Below are 20,500 nucleotides of genomic sequence, written 5' to 3'. Positions count from 1 at the left end.
CAGGGAAGCCCACAAATATTATGTTAATTATATATTTTAAAAAGACAATTACTTTTCAGCAGTTTTCCTAGCTTTCCTTAGCAGTGAACTCTTTTCTTCAAATGCAGCCTTGTTCAGAAGCCCACAAGGTGACACAGATGACATGTGATTGTTACATACTGTGTTCAGGCCTCAGTATCCCTATGCTCCATCCAGATGGGAATAAGTAAAGTATCTCTTTCTTAGGGTTGTTTTAAGGGCTAAAAGAATGAACAAAGTGCCCAGCACAGGGCCTAGCATCTAGTACTTGACAAATGTTATCAATAGAAGAGTTATGATTGAAACAGAAATTGGGAGGCCAGATTTACCAGGAGATGGGGCAACCTGTCCAACAGGATTTGACCAAACATAATGGGGGAGGGAAGGGTAAAATGTCGCGAGTAACCAGTGAAACTGGAGGACACTAGGAATGACAAAGAGACAGGCATCCCAGCACGGAGATGAAAACATACCCAGAGGAAAACCACAATGTGAGTGAGGGTCCCAGAGAGCAGAGGCCCAGTAACAGTAGCCTCAGTCAGAGGAAACTGGAAATGTGATGTGCTTGATTTAGCTTATCTTTCTAAGCAAAGCCCAGTGCAGGCACGGAGATGGGTGAGACTCAACCCTGCTCTCAAGGAACTTGCAATCCAGGGAGGCACTCTGGGCACAAATGACTGCAATCCAGGGAGGAAGTTGGGGGGGTGGTCAATGAAAGGGGGTTCTGGGTAAATCAGGAACAACTTCCTGGAGGAGGGTGCAGTCACTCTAGGCCAGATCTACCAAAATACACCACTAAGCTACACTCTGCTGCAGTGGTTCTCAAACTTTCCTGTAAATCAGAATCACCTGTAGTTACAGATTGCCAACAAACACATGAGAGGATGCTCAACATCACTAATCACTAGAGAAATGCAAATCAAAACTACAGTGAGGTATCACCTCACACCAGTTAGAATGGCCATCATCAAAAAATCTACCAACAATAAATGCTGGAGAGGGTGTGGAGAAAAGGGAACCCTCTTGCACTGTTGTTGGGAATGTAAATTGATACAGCCACTATGGAGAACAGTATGGAGGTTCCTTAAAAAACTAAAAATAGAACTATCATATGACCCAGCAATCCCACTACTGGGCATATACCGTGAGAAAACCATAATTCATAAAGAGTCATGTACCACAATGTTCACTGCAACACTATTTACAATAGCCAGGACATGGAAGCAACCTAAGTGTCCATCAACAGATGAATGGATAAAGAAGATGTGGCACATATATACAATGGAATATTACTCAGCCATAAAAAGAAACGAAATTGAGTTATTTGTAGTGAGGTGGATGGACCTAGAGTCTGTCATACAGAGTGAAGTAAGTCAGAAAGAGAAAAACAAATACCATATGCTAACACATATATAAGGAATCTAAAAAAAAAAAATGGTCATGAAGAACCTAGGGGCACGACAGCAATAAAGACTCAGACCTACTAGAGAATGGACTTGAGGACACGGGGAGGGGGAAGGGTAAACTGGGACGAAGTGAGAGAGTGGCATGGACATATATACACTACCAAATGTAAAATAGATAGCTAGTGGGAAGCAGCCACATAGCACAGGGAGATCAGCTCGGTGCTTTGTGACCACCTAGAGGGGTGGGATAGGGAGGGTGGGAGGGAGACCCAAGAGGGAGGAGATATGGGGACATATGTATATGTATAGCTGATTCACTTTGTTATAAAGCAGAAACTAACACACCATTGTAAAGCAATTATACTCCAATAAAGATGTTAAAAAAAATAAGAATCACCTGGAGGACTTGGTAAAACACAGTTTGCTGGGTCCCACCCCCAGAGTTTCTGATTCAGTAGGTCTGGGGTGGGGCTGAGAATTTGCATTCCTAACAAGTTCCTGGGTGGACTCTAAAGCTGCTGGTTTGAAGCCCACTCTTGGAGAATCACTGTTGAACTGCTTTGCACTGAGGAGATAACAGTGCATCTCAGAGAAACTGCAGGAGGAATCTGTAGTCTCTGGGGGGTGATGGGAAGTGATGTTCAGTGGGGGAAGCATTGGAGACTGGAGGTAGGCTGGCGCAGTCCTTATTTTTCCAAAAGGAGAAGCAGCAGCTTTCATGAACTACAGCAGGTAGTAACAGGTGCTAAACTTCAGTGCATATTGTCTGCCAGTTCTGGTTTCAGGTATATTACATGTGTGGATTTATTGAAGCCTCAAAACAACTCTATGGAGTAGATACTACTGTAATTTGTCTCGTTTTACAGTTGAAGAAATGGAGGCACAAAGGTTTAAAAACTTGCCCAGGATCACACAGCTAGTAAGAGGCAGAGCCAGGATTTAAGTCCAGGTATTCTGGCTTCAGAGCCTATGCTCTGTAATAGCTGCAAAGTCCTGGCTGGTTTTGAGGTCAGTGGTATAAACCGCATACTTTAAAGGGTGGCCCTAGAGAGAAGGAAGCATTGGTTTTCAGGAGCTGAGGTTGAGTTAGCTAGAAGGAGTGATATTCATGCACCAGTTTCCTCTCTGGAGGCTTCACTAACGCCCCAAGCTGGCCCAGGTCTAGGCCCTTGGGTGTCAGCCTAGTTCATGAGCATGAGGATGACCAGCAGGCCAGAGTGGGCTGGGCCAGGGAAGAGTAGCTGTTCCAGATGGGAGCTAATCCTAGGGTGAGGTATCCTGGCAGCTCCAGGCTCCACTCTCAGCCTGGCGTTGTGGGGCTTTAAAGTCAGCAACCCACACAAGGATTTTGACACAGAACATGCAGGAGTCAAAGAAGGGTGTAAAGCAAATCTTTTACCTGAGATCAGCAAGATTAAAAGACCCTGAAAGTCTGCAGAAGCGGGTTGAATCTGACAGGATGATGTTGAAGAGGAAGAAATACAGTCAGGAATTGATCAAATGCATCTCAGCTGTTTTCTTTGGTATTCTTGGCCTCCCTCAGGCTTTTAGGTTTGGTGGGTCGTGAAACTGAGTAGCGCTGGGATTTCTGGTTAGGCTGACGCTCTGTGGAAGGATGCACATATTCATGGGCACGTTTAGAATCATACACACATATACCTCTGTCCTCAACAAGCAGGACACCGTTCTCTCCATCCCTGCCGCCCTGGCAGAGACAGCTGTACTAGACTCTTCACTGGTCTCCCATCTCCAGCCTTGTGCTCCACATTGACCCCTGAAATGATCTTTGGGAAACACTGTCCAGCCATTTTCTCCCTTGGCTCCCATAGCTCTTAGGGTGAGGCCCAAGCTCCTTAACTTGGCATGCAAGACCTCACGTGATCACAGCCCTGCCACCCTCTCCAGCCTCCCTCCACTCTTTTCTCCACTGCCTCTCTCTGATATGGATTCAGTTCTCTGATTACATCATGTCACTTGCTGTGTCCTTGAATGTGCTTTTCCACCTCTGGCTCTTTGCTCACACTGTGCTCTTGAACTGAAGTGTCCTTCCTCCAGCCTTTCTTTTTCCACACCCTGCCCATCCTTCCTATCTATGCATCTTCCTCCAAGAAGCCTTCTTTACAAACCCACTTTTTAAAAACTTTCACTTAAACTTTAACACTGGGACCTGGGCTGGGAATTTGAAGGTATATAGGGCAGGGTCCCTGCCTTCTGAAACTTCATAGCTTGAGAAGTGCATAGTTTGGAGAAGCATACATTTTGGAGAAACAGTTTATAGAACAGTTTATCTGTGTAAATTCCTCCTCTTGTCTCAGGCAGAGACAAGGCTGATCCAAAGGTCGAAGCACCTAGCACGATACCTGGTACAGGGAAGATATCACAAAGAATGTATTGATTTCCTTAAGGGCAAGGACTGGATCTTATTCATCTCATTGTCCACTCCCTGCCTCTGCAATCATGTGCACTCTGGGCACTTGAAAAATATATTGTGGGATCCAGTATTACACCTCATGTTACCCAGTATAATTGTCACCATTCATTCATTCATTCATACATTCAATACATTTATCACATACATGCTCTTTGCCAAGACTTGTGTAAATATGGGGGATACAATGGTGAGGAGACCCAGCTGCTGCCATTCTGTAGCTTTTGTAGTTCAAGGTCAAAGTGAGAAGAGGAAATACAGTCCTTTAGGGAAGAGACCAGAGACTGATATGAATTTAGCATTGACCTTGTACTTAAGACTGTACATGTATCCTGCTATTTAACCTTCACAACCCTGGAGGTATGAGTTCACAAGAACCTTAAAATGTGGATGAAGAAACTGAAGCTTAGAGAGATGATATCTAGTTAGAGGAAGAGATGGGACTGGAATCCTAGTGAGTCTGATGCCAAAGCCCTTGCTTGTTTTAATTCACCTGGGCCTGGATGGAAGGTAGGGAGAGAGGGAGGGAGGGAGAGAGAGAGAACCTGAAAACAGGTTTTTAACCACCCTTTCAGTTCTGTATTGGGATGGTGCTGTCAAAGTACCTTCGGTGGAAGGAAAGCCTAAATCTGGGGATTTTCCAACACTGTCATTGGGCAATCCCCAGAATTCAGTCAAGATTGTTATATCTTGTCTACCTGGTATCGGGAAAGAGGCTCAGACCTGAAATAAACTTAGAGGAATTGGAGCCCAGGCAGCTAGCTCAGTGCAACCTCTATCAGGCCAATACTCTTGGGTCTGGAGGCTTGTTCTTTATAGCAGTTTGAGCACTCTGTGACCCACACTTTCCCTCTTGTCTGCCAAGTCTCAGTATTATACCAGGCACCAATGAGGAAGAAATAGCCATTCTGAGAGCCTTCCATTAGGACATTTCAACTAAGATATCGAATATATTGGCACAAAGTTGTTCATAATTGTCCCTCATTATCCTTTTAATATCTGTAGGAGCTGTAGTGATGTCTCTTTTTCACTCTGGATTTTGGTAATTTGTGTCTTCATTCTTTTCCTTTTGACCGGTGTGACTAGAGGTTTATTAATTTTATTTGTTTGCTTAATAACAACCTTTGGTTTCAATGATTTTCTCCATCTGTTTACAATTTTATTTATTTCTGCTCTTGTCTTTATTATTTCCATTCATTGAATTGCTTCAGTTATAATTTGCCCTTCTTTTTCTTACGCTTAGACCATTGATTCCAAGCCTTTCTTATTTTCTAATACAAGCATTTTAATGCTATAAATTTTCCTCTACAAACTGTTCTACCTGCATCCCATAAAGTTTGATATGTTATGTTTTTAATCTCATTGAGTTCAAAATATTTTAAAATTTCCTTTGTAATTTCTTTTTTGACCCACTGTTTTGTTTTTTGTTTTTGTGGTACGCGGGCCTCTCACTGTTGTGGCCTCTCCTGTTGCGGAGCACAGGCTCCAGATGCGCAGGCTCAGCGGCCATGGCTCACGGGCCCAGCTGCTCCGCGGCATGTGGGATCTTCCCGGAACAGGGCACGAACCCGTGTCCCCTGCATCGGCAGGCGGACTCTCAACCACTGCGCCACCAGGGAAGCCTGACCCACTGTTTTTTTAGAAGTGTGTTGTTTCCAAATATTTGGGGATTTTTCAGATATCTTTTTGTTTTGAATTTCTAGTTTGATTCCATTTTGTTTAGAAAACATACTTTATGTGATTTCAATTCTTTTAAATTTGTTGAGGTTTATTTCATGGGTAGAATGTGGTAATATGGTCTGTCTTGGCAAATATATATATATATTTCAAATCTTTAATATGCACTTGAAAAGAGTGCTTATTCTGCTGATATTGTGTACAGTGTTCTAGAAATGTTAGTTAGATCAGGTCTTTTGATATTGTTATTTGGGTCTGCTATATTCTTGTGATTTTCTGGCTACTTGTTTTATCAATTATCGAATGGAGAGAGGAAATCTGAAATCTCCAACTATACTTGTGGATTTATCTATTTTTCCTTTCAATTCTATCAGGTTTTGCTTCATATATTTTGATGAACTGTGATAGGCTTATTGTATGTATTTAAGATTATAATGTCTTTTTGATAAATTGGCTCCCTTATCATTATATAATATCTCTCCCTATTCTTGGTAATATTCCTTGTTCTTAAATCTATTTTGTCTGATATTAATATAGCTACCCTAACTTCCTTTTGATTAGTGTTTGCATGGGATAATTTTTCCCATCCCTTTTTAGCATATATATTTTTTTATACTTAAGGTGAGGTTCTCATAGACAGCATATCATTGGGTCTTTTTTTTTTTTTTGGTTTGAAAATCTCTGTCTCTTAAGTGGGTGTTTAGATCTTTCACAACTAATATAATTATAGATGTGGCTGGATCTGAACCCACTGTCTTGCTAGATGCTTTCTGTTTTTTGCCATCTGGTCTTGTATACTTTTTTCCTCTTTTTATGCCTGATTTGGAATTAATTTAGTATTTTACTATGATTCCATTTTATTCTACTACTGGGTTATTGATTACACCTCTTTGAAATATTTTTAGTGGTTGATCTAGGGTTTTTATAAGTATCTCCTAGTTTTTGCTGGAATGCCAATCATTATGTGCAGAAAAAGAGAAGAAACTCTGGTAAATAGAATTTATGCCTGAAAGTAGGCATGTCTCCTTTTCTCTCAGACAGTTAGTCTATTGGAATCAATCTAGTCAGGAGCTGAGCTGGATTTGGGTCTTGTTGCTTCTTTCATTGTCTTGAAGGCATCATAGGTTTCAAATGTTTCCAGTGGTTGACTGATGTTAGCTTGTGCCTCGAGTGGAGTCTAGGGTGTCAGAGGGTTCTTCTCAGTCCCCTCCCTCCCTCTCTCCCTCCCTCTCTTCCTTCCTTCCTTCCTCCTTTCCTCCCTCCCTCCCTCCCTTTTTCTTTCTTCTTCTTCTTTTTTTAATCTTACTTGGGGAGATTTAGGGCCAATTTCTTTAATATTTATTTATTTATTTTTGGCTGCATCAGGTCTTAGTTGAGGCATCTTTGTTGCGGCAGGCAGGATCTTTGTTGCGGCAGGCGGGATCCTCCGCTATGGCATGCAGGCTCTTCATTGCAGTGCATGGGCTTCTCTCTAGTTGTGGCCCGCATGCTCAGTGGTTGTGGCATGTGGGTTTAGTTGCCCCGTGGCATGTGTGATCCTAGTTCCCTGACCAGGGATCGAACCCATGTCCCCTGCATTGGAAGGCGGATTCTTAACCACTGGACAACCAGGGAAGTCCTTTCTTTTTCTTTCTTTCTTTCTTTCTTTCTTTCTTTCTTTCTTTCTTTCTTTCTTTCTTTCTTTCCATCTTTCCGTAGCTTTATTGATATATAATTCACATACCATACAATTAATCATTTAAAGTGTACAATTCAATGGATTTTAGTATATTCACAGAGTTTCACAACCATCACCACAGTCAATTTTAGAACATTTCATCACTTCAAAAACAAAAACAAAAACCCTGTGCCAGGGTAACTAGAGGGAAGGGAGAATAGGTATAGAGTTTCTGGTTCTGTTTGGGGGATGATGAACTTCTGGAACTAGGAACTTGTGTTGGTTGTACAACGCTGTGAATATACTTAATGCCACTGAACTGTGCACCTTAAAATGGTTACAGTGGTAAATTTTATGTGTATTTTACCACAATTAAAGTTTTTTTTTAAAGTAATCCTCTACCTCCCCAATCCCTGATCCCTCCAAACCCTAAGCAACAACTTCTCTCCTTTCCACATCTATATATTTGCCTATTCTGGACATTTCATATAAATGGAACCATATAATACATGACATTTTGTGTTTGGCTTCTTTCACTTAGCTTGTTTGTAAGAATCATCCTTGCTATAAATTGAATGTTTTTATACTCTCAAAATTCATATGTTGAAAACTTATTGCCCAAGATGATAGTGTTAGGAGGTGAGCCCTTTGGGAAATGCTTAGGTCAAAAGTGTAGCCCTCATGATTGGAATTAATGTCCTTATAAAAGAGACCCCAGAGAACTAGCTCATCCCTTCCGCCATGTGAAGACACAGCAAGAAGTCAGCAGTCTTCAATCTGGAAGGTGACCCTCACCAGAACCTGACCATGCTGGGAACATGATCTTGGATTTTCAGCCTCCAGAGCTGTGAGAAATAAATTTCTGTTGTGTAGCAGCTACCCAGTCTGTGATATTTTTTTATAGCAACCTGAATGGACTAAGACAATCCTTTTTGGACCATGTATCGGTACTTTTTATGATCAAATAACATTTCATTGTATGGGTACTATATTTTGTTTACCCATTCATCAGCTGATGGACATATGGGTTATTTCCACCTCTTGGCTATTATGAATAATTCTGTTATCAACATTTATGTATAATTTTTTGCATAAACATATGTTTTCATTTCTCTTGGTTTATACCTAGAGGTGGAATTGCTGAGTCAAATGGTAACTCTATGTTTAACTTTTTGAAGTATTGCCAGACTGTTTTTCAAAGTGCCTGCACCATTTTACATTCCTGCCAGCAGTCATTGAAGGTTCCAACTTCTTCACATCCTTGTCAACACTTGTTATATTTTGACTTTTTATTTTAATGGGTGCCCATCCTGGTGGATGTGAAGTGTTATATCATTGTGGTTTTGATTTGTATTTCCCTGATGACTAACGATGTTAAGAATTTTTTAATAAGCTTATTGGCCGTTTTTGTATCTTATTTGGAGAAATGTCTGTTTCAGTCCCTGGCCCATTTTTAATTGTGCAGTCTTTTTGCTATTGAGTTATAAGATTCTTTACAGATATTACGTATTGTAGACATGAGTCTGTTATCAGATATATGACTTCTAAATATTTTCTCCTATTCTGTGGGTTGTCTTTTCAATTTCTTGTTAGTGTCCTTTCAAGCACAAATGTTAAAATTTTGATGAAGTCTTTCCCAGGGCTTTTGCCCCACTCTCAGTTTTCCATAGTCCCTGTACTCCTATGCCACAGGGACATCTCTCCATGCTCGTCTTTCCCTTGGGTGGTCGACTGTTGCTGGCTTGTTACACTGTGATAGGGTCATGGCGGTCACAGTGGATTCTTAGTTTGAAGGTTCAGCTGAGTCTTGAGCAGGCTCTATATACCTTGGTTATGGACATATAGGGCTTTCTCAGTATTTCTGAACCTCTTCCCCATGGCAACTATTTGCTACCTTATATCTGTGGTTCATCTTGGGTGGGAAAGAGTTTCCTGCCCCTCCCCCAGAGGTACCCACCTCTGCTTGGTACCAGTGCAGGATCCTGGGCTGGAGACAGTTTCCTGTGCCCCCTACCCCCAAAAGGAGAGAGAGGTTTTCTATCCTTTCTATGACAACAGTGGATCTTGGACTATGTCCTAGGGGCAGTGAGAAAGTTTCCTACTTCTCTCCCAAGCAATAGATGATTTTGCTTTTATTCCTCCCTCAGAGGTAATGTAATTTTGCCTGGGTCCTCGAAACAAAGTGATTTTCTGTCCCTTCCCAGAGGCTTAAGGTTTTGCCTTGTAGAGAAGAGGGTCAGAACAAGAGATTGGGGTGCTTTGACTGTGCAGAATGGTGGAGGGCAGATCTCTGTGGTGCCCCATGCAATCTTCCTGTGAGGGAGTGATGGTGGAGGCCTGTGGCTAAGAGCTTGATGTCAGTCTGACTCCCCTGTATCTGAGGTTCTCAGTTCTTTCCATTTGACATGCTGGGCCCATTAGACCTTTAAGAATTCATTAGGTGCTATCTGATTTCCTCTATTCCACTTGTACCGTGGCACCTTTCTTCTGAGTACTGACAAGGTGAACTTGTTCCTGTGTTCCCTCTGGGAGGGTTTGCCCATAAACTCCCAGCAGAAGACCTCAAGCATGACGTCTGGAGCAGAAGTGAATAGCGTTCCACTGAGATTCACTCCTGACTGTGGGGATACATGTCAGAGCCTGAGAGTCAGGTACCCCTCTTATATGACCTTGAACAAACTCCTTCAGTCTTCCTGATGTGCAGGGAAGCCCATAGAAGGGTGAAGGTGGGACGTCCAGATCAGATTGCCCCACATGGCAGTGTGACCCTAGGCAAGTTACTCAGCATTTCTGTGCCTCAGTTACCTCATCTGTCCAATGTGAATAATAATAAACCTACCTCATAGGAATGATGTGAAGACTAAATGAGCCCATACAAAGCTTCCATCATGATGCCTGGAACAGGACATCAGGTACTATCATCATCAGTAGTAGCAATGTAGTAATAGCAGTAGTGGTGGAGTTACTGTACTAATAGCAGTATTTCTATTCCTATTTCTATTTCTATTATTCTTGGTGGTCTCTAGGATTCCTTCCAGTACTATTTGAACAATATGGAACTATTTGGGACAATATGAAATATTTACTCATTTATTTTATTTTATTTTTATTTTTTTAATTTTATTTATTTATTGGCTGCTGCGCGTGGGCTTTCTCTAGTTGCAGCAAGTGGAGGCCTACTCTTCGTTGCGATGCACAGGCTTCTCCTTGCAGTGGCTTTTCTTGTTGCAGAGCATGGGCTCTAGGTGCATGGGCTTCAGTAGTTGTGACTCGTGGGCTCTAGAGCGCAGGTTCAGTAGTTGTGGCACATGGGCTTAGTTGCTCTGCGGCATGTGGGATCTTCCCAGACCAGGGCTGGAACCTGTGTCTCCTGCATTGGTAGGCGGATTCTTAACCTCTGCGTCACCAGGGAAGTCCCTACTCATTTATTTTAATAAGATACTCTGGTAGGCCAGGTAATAAAATACTCATCTGAGAAGGGGAGGGCAGGCTTCCGTTTGCTGTGTGACCTTTGCTCAGTCCGTGGCCAACTCTGGACTATAATGTCCTTCTGTAGAGGGCAGGTTGAACCGACAGAATGGGGCTGTTTGAATCTGTGTCAGGTGCAGGGTGGGAGGGAATCAAAAGGCAGATGTGGAGCTGTCAGCCCACAGAGATGGTCATGCCCGTTCCTCTAAATTACAAATCACAGAAGACAGTAATCAGAGCCCTCATATTCCCAGAGCACTTTAATCAGCAAAGTTCACTCATATTCATTATCTTATTTAATTATGACTAGGGCCACTTGGGGTGTGTGTCGGGGATTGTTGGTCCCAAATTGACAGTTAGCTGAGTGAGATCCAAAGAGGGCCGGGGATGAGGCTAAGGTCACCCAGTAAGACTGTAGTAGAGCTGGGCTGGATCCCAGGATCCAGACTCCCTGTGCAGTGCTCTTCCTCAGCCCAGGCAGTGGGGTGCCAGCACCCCTGCATTTCCGCAGCAGCTTGTGGCTCCCTGCATGGTAAGGTGTGTGCGATCTGTGAAAGCAGAGGCCTGGGGAAGGGAAGCCTGCATGGGTGGAGTTTCGAGCCCTCTTTCCCCTGGACCAGATGTGAGCACCACTGGGGTGGAGAGCGTGTCCTCCATCACGTCTTCTGGCCCCCCTGGCCAGACAGGTTCAGGAGAGTTTTATTGAATGAAGAAATGAAAAAAAAATCTCTTCGATTTTGTTCAGGCTTATTGCATCCTACACCACTGAAGCCAGCGATGACCCTAGACTTGCTCCTCTTTCAGCCCTAGCACTGTGCCAGGCACATGGGAAACCATGGATATATATTTATTAAAGAGATCACACCACCAAATCCAATCCTTGCACAGATTAAAAAAAAAAAGACATGGGGGTGGGGGTAATGAGGAATTTTTATTTAAAGGGTACAGAGTTTCAGTTTTGCAAGATGAAAAGGGTTCTGTAGCTGGATGGTGGTGGTGGCTGGAACAGTGTGAATGTACTTAATGCCACTGATCTGTACACGTTAAAATGGCTTAGATGGTGCATTTTATGTTACTTATGTTTTACCATATTTTTAAAACTGAAAAGAAACCTGACAAAATAAATACATTCTTTCACCTGAAGAAACAAAGTAAGCTAAGCCTGCATTACTTCTATTCATTTAGCAAATGGAAAGGAAACAGTTTGGCTGTGCCCTACAGCAGACCATGTCAGATACACACACATGATCCCCAGCCAATGAGCCCACCTATCCTGAGGACCTACTGGGCCCCAGGCCTGGCCTGGAGCTCCTGGGGAATCTGTCTCTTCTTTGTGAAGCCAGGGCGGCATTAGAGGTGGGGCCGATGGGACAGAAAGGAGGGGAACACTTTAAAATCTCCCTCCACCAGATGGTGTGTCCTTTGTGGGAAGTCCTCTGGTTTTCTGTTTTTTTTAAAAATATATTTATTTATTTATTCATTTTGGCTGCATTGGGTCTTAGTTACAGCACGCGGGATCATTGTTGCACCATGAAGACTCAGCATGTGGACTCTTGTTGCTGCATGCATGTGGGATCTAGTTACCCGACCAGGGGTTGAACCCAGGCCCTGCACTGGGAGCATGGAGTCTCACCCACTGGACCACCAGGGAAGTCCCAGAAGTCCTCTGGTTTTACAAAGCAAGGGAGTTGTGTCAGGTCAGCAAGAACACATGGCCAAGTCAGTCACACAGCCCTGTTATGGTCCATAACACAAGCAAAAATAACCACCAGCCCCAAAGCTGACTCTGTGCAGGACTGCCAAGGGCTCCGTGTGAGTTACCCTCTGTCATCCTCACAAGCCCTGAGGTCTGTCCTCGGGTATCTCCAGTGACACAGGAGAAAATGAAGGTGCTGCGGAAATGAGCAGCTGCTTCGTTCATTCAGAGAGAGAGTGCCACACCCATAGGTGGGTTTGCAGCTTGACTCTTGTGCTCTGAGTGTCATGTTCTCTGTTCTCCATTGCTGGCTTCACAGACGGGGACGCTGAGCCCCTCAGAGCGTCAGCTGACTCCCTGAAGTTACTCAGCCAGGCAATGGCAGAGGTGACAGTGGGATCAAGAGTCCCACTTCCCAGACTGGAGCCTTTTCTACCATACGAGGCCTCCTCTGAGGAAGGGAAGGTCTAGATTTTGTCAACTGGACCCCCCATGTACCTCCCAGTTGGGCCCCTTGAAAGCAGCATGGGGAGGGGTGTTGGCAGAGCAGCTCTTGCCTCACTGACCCCACCTGGTACGATGTCTCTTTTCCTGCTTTCTGACCGTGACTGCTTCATTCTCCAAGGGGAGGTGATGGTTTAAGGGGACACCCTGAGGAACGGGGGACCCAGCAGGCTCAGAAACCTTCCTAGCCCAGGGCTGTGCGGGGTGCTGCAGACTGGATGGGGTCTACAGTAAAGATGGGGAGTGGGGGGGCTACGGCAAGGAGGGTAGGATGCAGCAGGCCAACAGGAGCCTCTGGAGACACAGGTCCCCTTGTGGGCTCATCATGCTCCTTGTTCAGCCGGGCTGCGTGGAGGTAGTTGGGGCCAGTGTTTTCTAAGCCCAGCTCCCTGATTTAGGCCACGTTCCCCAGAAGCAGACCCTGACATAGGATAGGAGCGCAGTGAGCCTCGTTTGTTGAGGACATGCCCACGGGAGGAACTGGAGAAGACGTCGGGGCAGCAGAGCGAGGAAGGGGAAGCAGCTAAGCAGGGTGTGATCCACACCAGGAGCAGCCTCAGCCCCATCTGGCAGGGCAGCAAAATGGATGCCCCAAGCGTGTTACCACTCAGAGCAAGGAGCTGGGCTTTCCCCAGTCAGTCTGGGCTGTGGGCTGCCTGGGTGCACGGGGCAGGAGGGAGGATGGGAACTCACGGTGTTCCCCTACTCTGCACGTGGGACTGTGTCCTCAGTAGAGCCAGGAAGCCCAGGAGAGGTGCAGGGGCAGGTGTTAGAAGGAAAGGTTGACAGAACCCAGAATGGGGTGCAGAGTCATGGCGAAGGGAATCTGGTGGAGCACCAACTGTGTCTGCACACTACCCTCAAGATCCCGGGTCTTTCCCAGCAGCGCTGGATGGACAGGAGACGGGGTGAAGACACTGATGGTCTGGGAGCCTGAAGCTGCAGGTGAGTTGGAGCTTTGGAGTGAGATTGGAGGGTACAGCGTCAGGGGAGTCCCAGGGAGCAGGATGTCACAGTTTGGCAGGCCTGAGGGGCTCAGCTCTCCTCCTGCTTCTCGACTCTTGCTTTGCACATGCACGGAGTCACACACACACCCAGGCACACTCAGACACACGAGCCAGTCACAGACAGGTGTGTGCAGGCTATATACTTATACACGAGCACATATACACACATTGATACTCCTGCAGACACATATCCATAGATTTTCACACTTGCTTGCATATTCCTGGGCTCATGCCAGAAGCATGGCCAGCCAGGTCCTTTTTATTCCTGGCTCTCTGGGGAGGGGGAGGGAGGGGGTTGGGCAGGGTCCAGGGCCTGGTTGATTGCAGCTGGCCACTGAAGGGTGAACTTTGGCTGGAATTTCTCAGATTACACAGTCCCAGAACCCACACTTGGCTGTCTGGTGTTGCTTGTGGAGCACTGATAAAAGCATCTAGAAGCTCAGCTGCTGCCCCCTACCCAGTCCATGTCCCCACTGTTCAAATCACACCTTGGACCCAGGCCTTAGTCCCTCGAGAGCCAGGGGCCTCTCGCCCTCATTGTACAGATGAGGACCTGCAGTCATGGACAGAATGAAATGGAGCTCCTGACATGCAGCTCCAGCCCCTGACATGTAACCTACGTCCTCCCCAAATGGCAGGAGCCAAAAGGAGCACAGCCAGTGGGAAGCAAGGGCCATCAGTGCAGAATCAGAATGACCCTGGCTCAGAGGGGCTCCCAGGCTGATGGAGGTCATAGATATTTAAAAAGTTTGGTCACTGCTCTGCTGAAAGGAATCAGGGGACTATGGAAGCCCAGAGGAGGCACCTGACAGCCTGGACGGGGTGGGATCAGGGAAGGTTTTTTGGAGGAGGTGGTGTCTGAAAGGACTCCTGAAAGACCAAAACGAATGACATTTGGGTAAGGGGTCTTTCCGGCAGAGGGAACACCCTGTTGCAAAATGCTGGCGCTAGGGGAAGCTCCATGTCCTAGGGAACTGGCAGAAGCTCAGCAAGGCTGGAGGAGGGTAGGGAGCAGCTGGCAAGGAAGGCAGAGCCCACACTGCAAGGGCAGTAAGCCGGCCAAGGGGCTAGAGGCATCCTGAGGGCACAGAGAATCCCCTGGGCAGTTTCATCAGGGGACTGATGTTGTCAGACCTACACTGGGGAGGTCCTTCTGGCTCCAAAGTGCAGGGTGGATCTGGGGATGGCTTGAGACTGATTTGAGTGGAATGTAGGGCAGCCGATTAGTGGGGGCTGATGGGGGTTTTGCAGGCCAAGAGGCAAAGGAAGGACTCTATGTAGTAGTCATCTAACAAGAGAGGAAAGAAATGGTCACAAAATTATAATAGACAAAATTCAAAGTAAATAATTGAGTATAGTTTTTTGTATTACGGGTCTACTAATGAGAAGGGTAGAATTTTTGGAGGATGACATTTCACCTAACTGGGGCTCAGTCAGAGTTCCCTGCAATCAAATGATGGCAAATGTTCATCTATACAAGTCATTCTTAGCTCACAGGTCGTTCAGACACAGAGTGTAGTTTGCTGACCCTGGTCTAGACCAGTGGGCCTGGGTGGAAGCAACTGAGAAATAAAGAGGATCTCCCCTCCCCCCTCCACAATAGACCTCCAACAGCCTGCCACTCCCTTGGGACACCACACTACTTCCAGGGGGCTCAGTGAAAATCACCCTTGTTACTAGAGGGACCAAAATGCTTTAGCAATAGGAAGATCCCAGGAAAGTGAAGGTCTGTAATCATAACATCTCACAGTTACAGGGATCTGAGAGGTCCCTCCCCAGCCCTCCCCCAGGGCAGGACTAATATACATGAGTTTTCTGGAAATGCAAAATATTCCAAATATGGAAAGTGACTTGCAAGTTGCCAACAGAGCTGGGATTTGAACACAAGTCTCAGGCTTCCCAGCTGGGGCCCTTTCCCTATGCTACCATGTCCTTATCACCGTGGACCCTGGCTAACGTGTAGTAGTGTCAGGACTCATCTGCCCAGGACAAGATGCTCTTCAGACTCCTGCCTTCCCCAGTTAGTGGTCCAGGGGGAGATCAGCTTTCCTGACTTACATAAATTTGCATACATAAATTTCCCTGATGAGGAATCTGAGGCTCCAAGGGAATGAATAACTTGATTGGCATCTGTGGTGGGCTTAAAATGTGGTCCCCCCAAAGATACCTGTTTCCTAATCTCTAGGCCTGTGAATATTACCTTATATGTGGAGAAAATGGGTCTTTGCCTGTGTGATTAAACTAAGGATCCTGAGATGAGAAAATTATCCCGGACTATCTGGATGGGCTCTAAATGGAATCACATGTATCCTTATAAAACAGGCAGAGAGAGACTTGACTAGATCTAGAAAGGAGAAGGTGATGTAACAATGGAAACAGAGAAAGAGATCTGAAGATGCTTATTTTCTGGCTTTGAAGATGGAGAAGGAACCTGCTAGCCCAGGAGTATGTGTAGCTCTAGAAGCTGGAAAAGGTAAGGAAACAGGTTCTCCCCTAGAGCCTCAGGAGGGAGCATGGCCCTGCCAACCATTTGTAAACTGACATGGTGCAACTGATTTCAGACTTCTGGCCTCCAGAAATGAGAGAGAATAAATATCTCGTTTCAAGTGGCCAAGCATTTGGTCATTTTTTACGGCAGCCTCAGAAGGCTAATACGGCATCCGACAGAATTTTTCTTTTCTTTTTTTAATTTTAATTTAATTTAATTTAATTTTGGTTGCATTGGGTCTTTGTTGCTGCGTGCAGGCTTTTCTCTAGTTGCGGTGAGCGGGGGTTACTGTTCTTTGGGGTGCGCGGGATTCTCATTGTAGTGGCATCTCTTGTTGCAGAGCACGGGCTCTAGGCATGCGGGCTTCAGTAGTTGTGGCGCACGGGCTTAGTTGCTCTGCGACACGTGGGGTCTTCCCCCAACCAGGGATTGAACCCGTGTCCTCTGCATTGGCAGGCGGATTTTTGTTAACCACTGCGCCACCAGGGAAGCCCCAGAATTTTTCTTAATTTAAATCAAATTTTAATTTTAGAATAGTTGTAGATTTAAAGAAAAGTTGCAATGACAGTATACAGAGTTCTATACCCCTCACCCAGTTTCCTCACTTTACTCTGGTACGTTTGTTACAGCTAAGAGACAAGATTGGCACATTATTACTAACTAAACCCCACAACTTATTCAAAGTTCACCAGGTTTTCCTAATGACCTTTATCTGTTCTTGGATTCCAATCAAGATACCACATTACATTTATTCATCACGTGTTCTTTGTGTCCTCTGCTCTGTGATGGCTTCTCAGTCCTAGTTTTTTGATGACCTTTAGCTTTGAGGAGTACAGCTCAGGTATTTTGGAGAAGGTCACTCAATTGTGATCTATCTGATGTTCTTCTCTTGGTTAGACTGGGGTTATGGGGTTTAGAGAGGCAGACCATGGAAGAGAAGTACCATTCTCATCACATCGTATCAAGGGTACATACTGTCAACATGACATCACTTATAATGTTGACCTTGATCACCTGGTGACCGTGAAGTAGTGTTTGCCAGGTTTTCTATTGTGCAGTTACTCCCTGTTCCTCCCCTGCCCCCAACCCTTTCCATAGTCGACTCATGGAAACAAGCTACTAGTCTTACCCCAAGTCAAGTGGGTGAGGGTTGTGCTCTACTTCCCTGAGAGGACAATGTCTACATGAGCTACTTGGGCTTCTTCCGTAAGGGAGGCTGTCTCTTCTACCCTATGTATTCATTATTCAGTCATATTCATATCAGTAAGTACTGTGGACATTTATTGTATACTTTGGATTATAATCCAAAGAGTATGTTATTTGTTTTGTCGATCAAGTTGTTCCAGTCATGGCCCTTGGGAGCTTTCCCAGTTTGGTTCCTGTATTTCTTTGAGTTGCTCTCATCATTTTGTGTTTTGAGCATTCCCTTACTCTGGCACTATAAGATGCTTCAGCCTCATCTTATAGTCTGGCCCTACCTTAGCAGCAGTCATTTCTCCAGGTATCTCAGGAATTAGAAAATGTATTAGAAACAATGATTCGGGCTCTATGCTACTTGCTACTGGGGTGACATTTCTTTTAGGCTCTCTCAGAAGACAGAGCTTGGAAATACAGGTCTGTATATAAACCCATATTTATAATTTGGCAGTTTCCAGTCAATACACTATTTTCCAATGTTACTTTCGTCAGTCCTTTTTCTCCACTCAGTTCAGTGAAATTTTCTCATACATTTGTCATTCAGTTAAGATTCTTTTGTCAAAGTCTGCATTCCATCCTGGGATCCGTCAACTTCTTGGTTGACTTTTACGTTTTTTGTTTGTTTGTTTGTTTGTTTGTTTTTGGCCGTGCTACTGCAGCATGTGGGATCTTAGTTCCCTGGTCAGGGATTGAACCCGCGCCTGCTGCAGTGGAAACACAGACTCTTATCCACTGGACCACCAGGGAAGTCCCCATTTTTAAGTTTTAATTTCTGTATTTTAAGGTTCATTATTTGTGGGTTTTGACAAATGCATAGTGTCATGTATACACCCTACAGTACCACATAGATTTGTTGTACCACCCTAAAGAACTCCCCTGCTTCCTCCATCAAAGGCTCTTACCCCTTAAATCCCTGACTTCTGCTAACCTATTTTCCCTTCCTATAATTATCCTTTCCCAGAAAATCATATGAATGGAATAAAATACAGTGTAGCCATTTCTATGGCTTCTTTCACTTAACAAAATGTGTTTATGATTCATCCATGTTGTTGTGTGAATAGCTCATTTCTCATTGTTTCTGAGCAGTGTTCCATTGTATGAATGTAGCACAGTATGTTTCTCAATTCACCCACTGAAGGACATCTTGGTTGCTTCCAATTAGTGGAGATTATGAATAAGGCTGCTATAGATATTGATGTGCAGATTGTTGTGTGGACTTTTTTCAAAACCCTTGGGTGTATACCTAGGAGCATGATTGTTGTGTTATACAGTAAGCCTATATTTCACTTTGTCAGAAACTGCCAAAAAGTCTTCCAAAATGGTGTGTCATTTTGTATAAATTAGAGTTACTTTGAATTTCACAAATTAAATCTAACTTTTCTCCCTCTGCCCTTTGTTTCCAAGCTGGTAGTCAGGAGGTCACACTCACAAGGCAAATGGTTCAAGCTTTGCAGTCAGACTTGTGTTCAAGTCCTGGCTCTGCAAACATAAAAACCACTTAAAATCTGAGTGACTTTAGACAAGTCAGTTAACCTCTCCGAGCCTCACATTGGGAATTCATGTCAGTTAACCTCTCTGAGCCTCACATTGGGAATTCATTTTTCATATATGCCTGATGTCCCAGGGTAAGTTCTCCAGGAAGTGGATTCTGAGATGGTGTTTAGTCTGCAGGATGTTTGTTAAGGAGAGCCTTGGGGACAACACCTGTAAGAGGAAGGGAAGGCAGTGGAATTGGGCACAGGGGGAAGGTGAACTGAGATGGCCCATCCAAGTTGTCCTGATTTGCGCTAAAGTGGCTGAGGCTTACATCCTGCCTGGATCAGTCTAGGATCAGTTGCCCCTGTGCAGGTAGCTCTGCAGCTGCAGCCATGCGTCCTTCCAAAGGTGCAGCTGGGTGGCATTTTCCAGTGTCCATCCTCAAGGCAGATTGCAAGAGCCCTGGATGAGAGCTAAGACCAGCTCTGTGTTGGCCACTTTCCAGTTGTGTGACTTCAGACAAGTCCTTCCCTCCCCTCATTCTACCAGGATATAAGGGGCTAAGATCACGGCCCCATCTGATCCGTGTTCAGCACTTAGCAGTTCACCAGTGGTTCTGTGCACCTCACCTCACAAACACCTTACATGTCAACAGCGAGTCAGCACCACAGATCCTGGGGCAGTGCTGCTCTTGTGTGGTCTAAGGACCTGCTCGCATCCACCAGCTGCTTGTTACTGGTTCCAGACAAAGGAAGTACAGAATTTGGGAGTAACTGTTCAGAACCGTTAGAGCAATGTGGCAGAGTAATTTTATGTGTATTGAAACTAATAATAAAAATTTTGATTTGCACTATGTTTGCTTTGTTTTCTTATTTCATTTCTGGGGTAATTTATATTGTATTTTACAAATGGATAGATCAATGGTGGATTGGAACAAAAAATACAAAATCTGGTACTTTACCACAGACATTTTGAGAAGCACTGATCTAGGGCATCCCCAGTGCAGGCTTCTGACAATTCTTACATTTTTTAAGCAGGGGGCAGGGGTACCTTTGATCCTTAATCATTGACATTTTGTTGATAGGGCCAAAATTTGTTGCTGTTTATTGCACTTTTCAGGGCCCCTTTGAAAGGAGCTGCTAGAAGGAGTCTTCCTGCCCATCTATTTCTATCCATTCTCTCACTAAGGGTGTAACTGGACGTACGTGGCACCAGTTCAACAGACTGAAAAGGGAAACACTCGGGTCATCTTTCTGGCAGGGAGTGAGGGGAAGAAACAGAATCCAAGAAAAGCCCAAACCTGGTCTGTGATAGACATGAATTTTCACAGCTCTTTCAAAAACTTTTCCAGGCATGTGTAAATGGAAGGGGTGAGGAAGAGCTGGCATTTATTCAACGATCATTTATGGATGAACCATTTAAAGGTGAAGAAACTGAGACTCAATGAGGGAATGTGTCCTGTATGGGGTCCCACAGCC

Source organism: Mesoplodon bidens (genome assembly GCF_964165515.1).
Source record: "Mesoplodon bidens genome assembly, chromosome: 7".
Lineage (NCBI taxonomy): Eukaryota > Metazoa > Chordata > Mammalia > Artiodactyla > Ziphiidae > Mesoplodon > Mesoplodon bidens.
Note: the sequence above shows the minus strand (reverse complement) of the source record.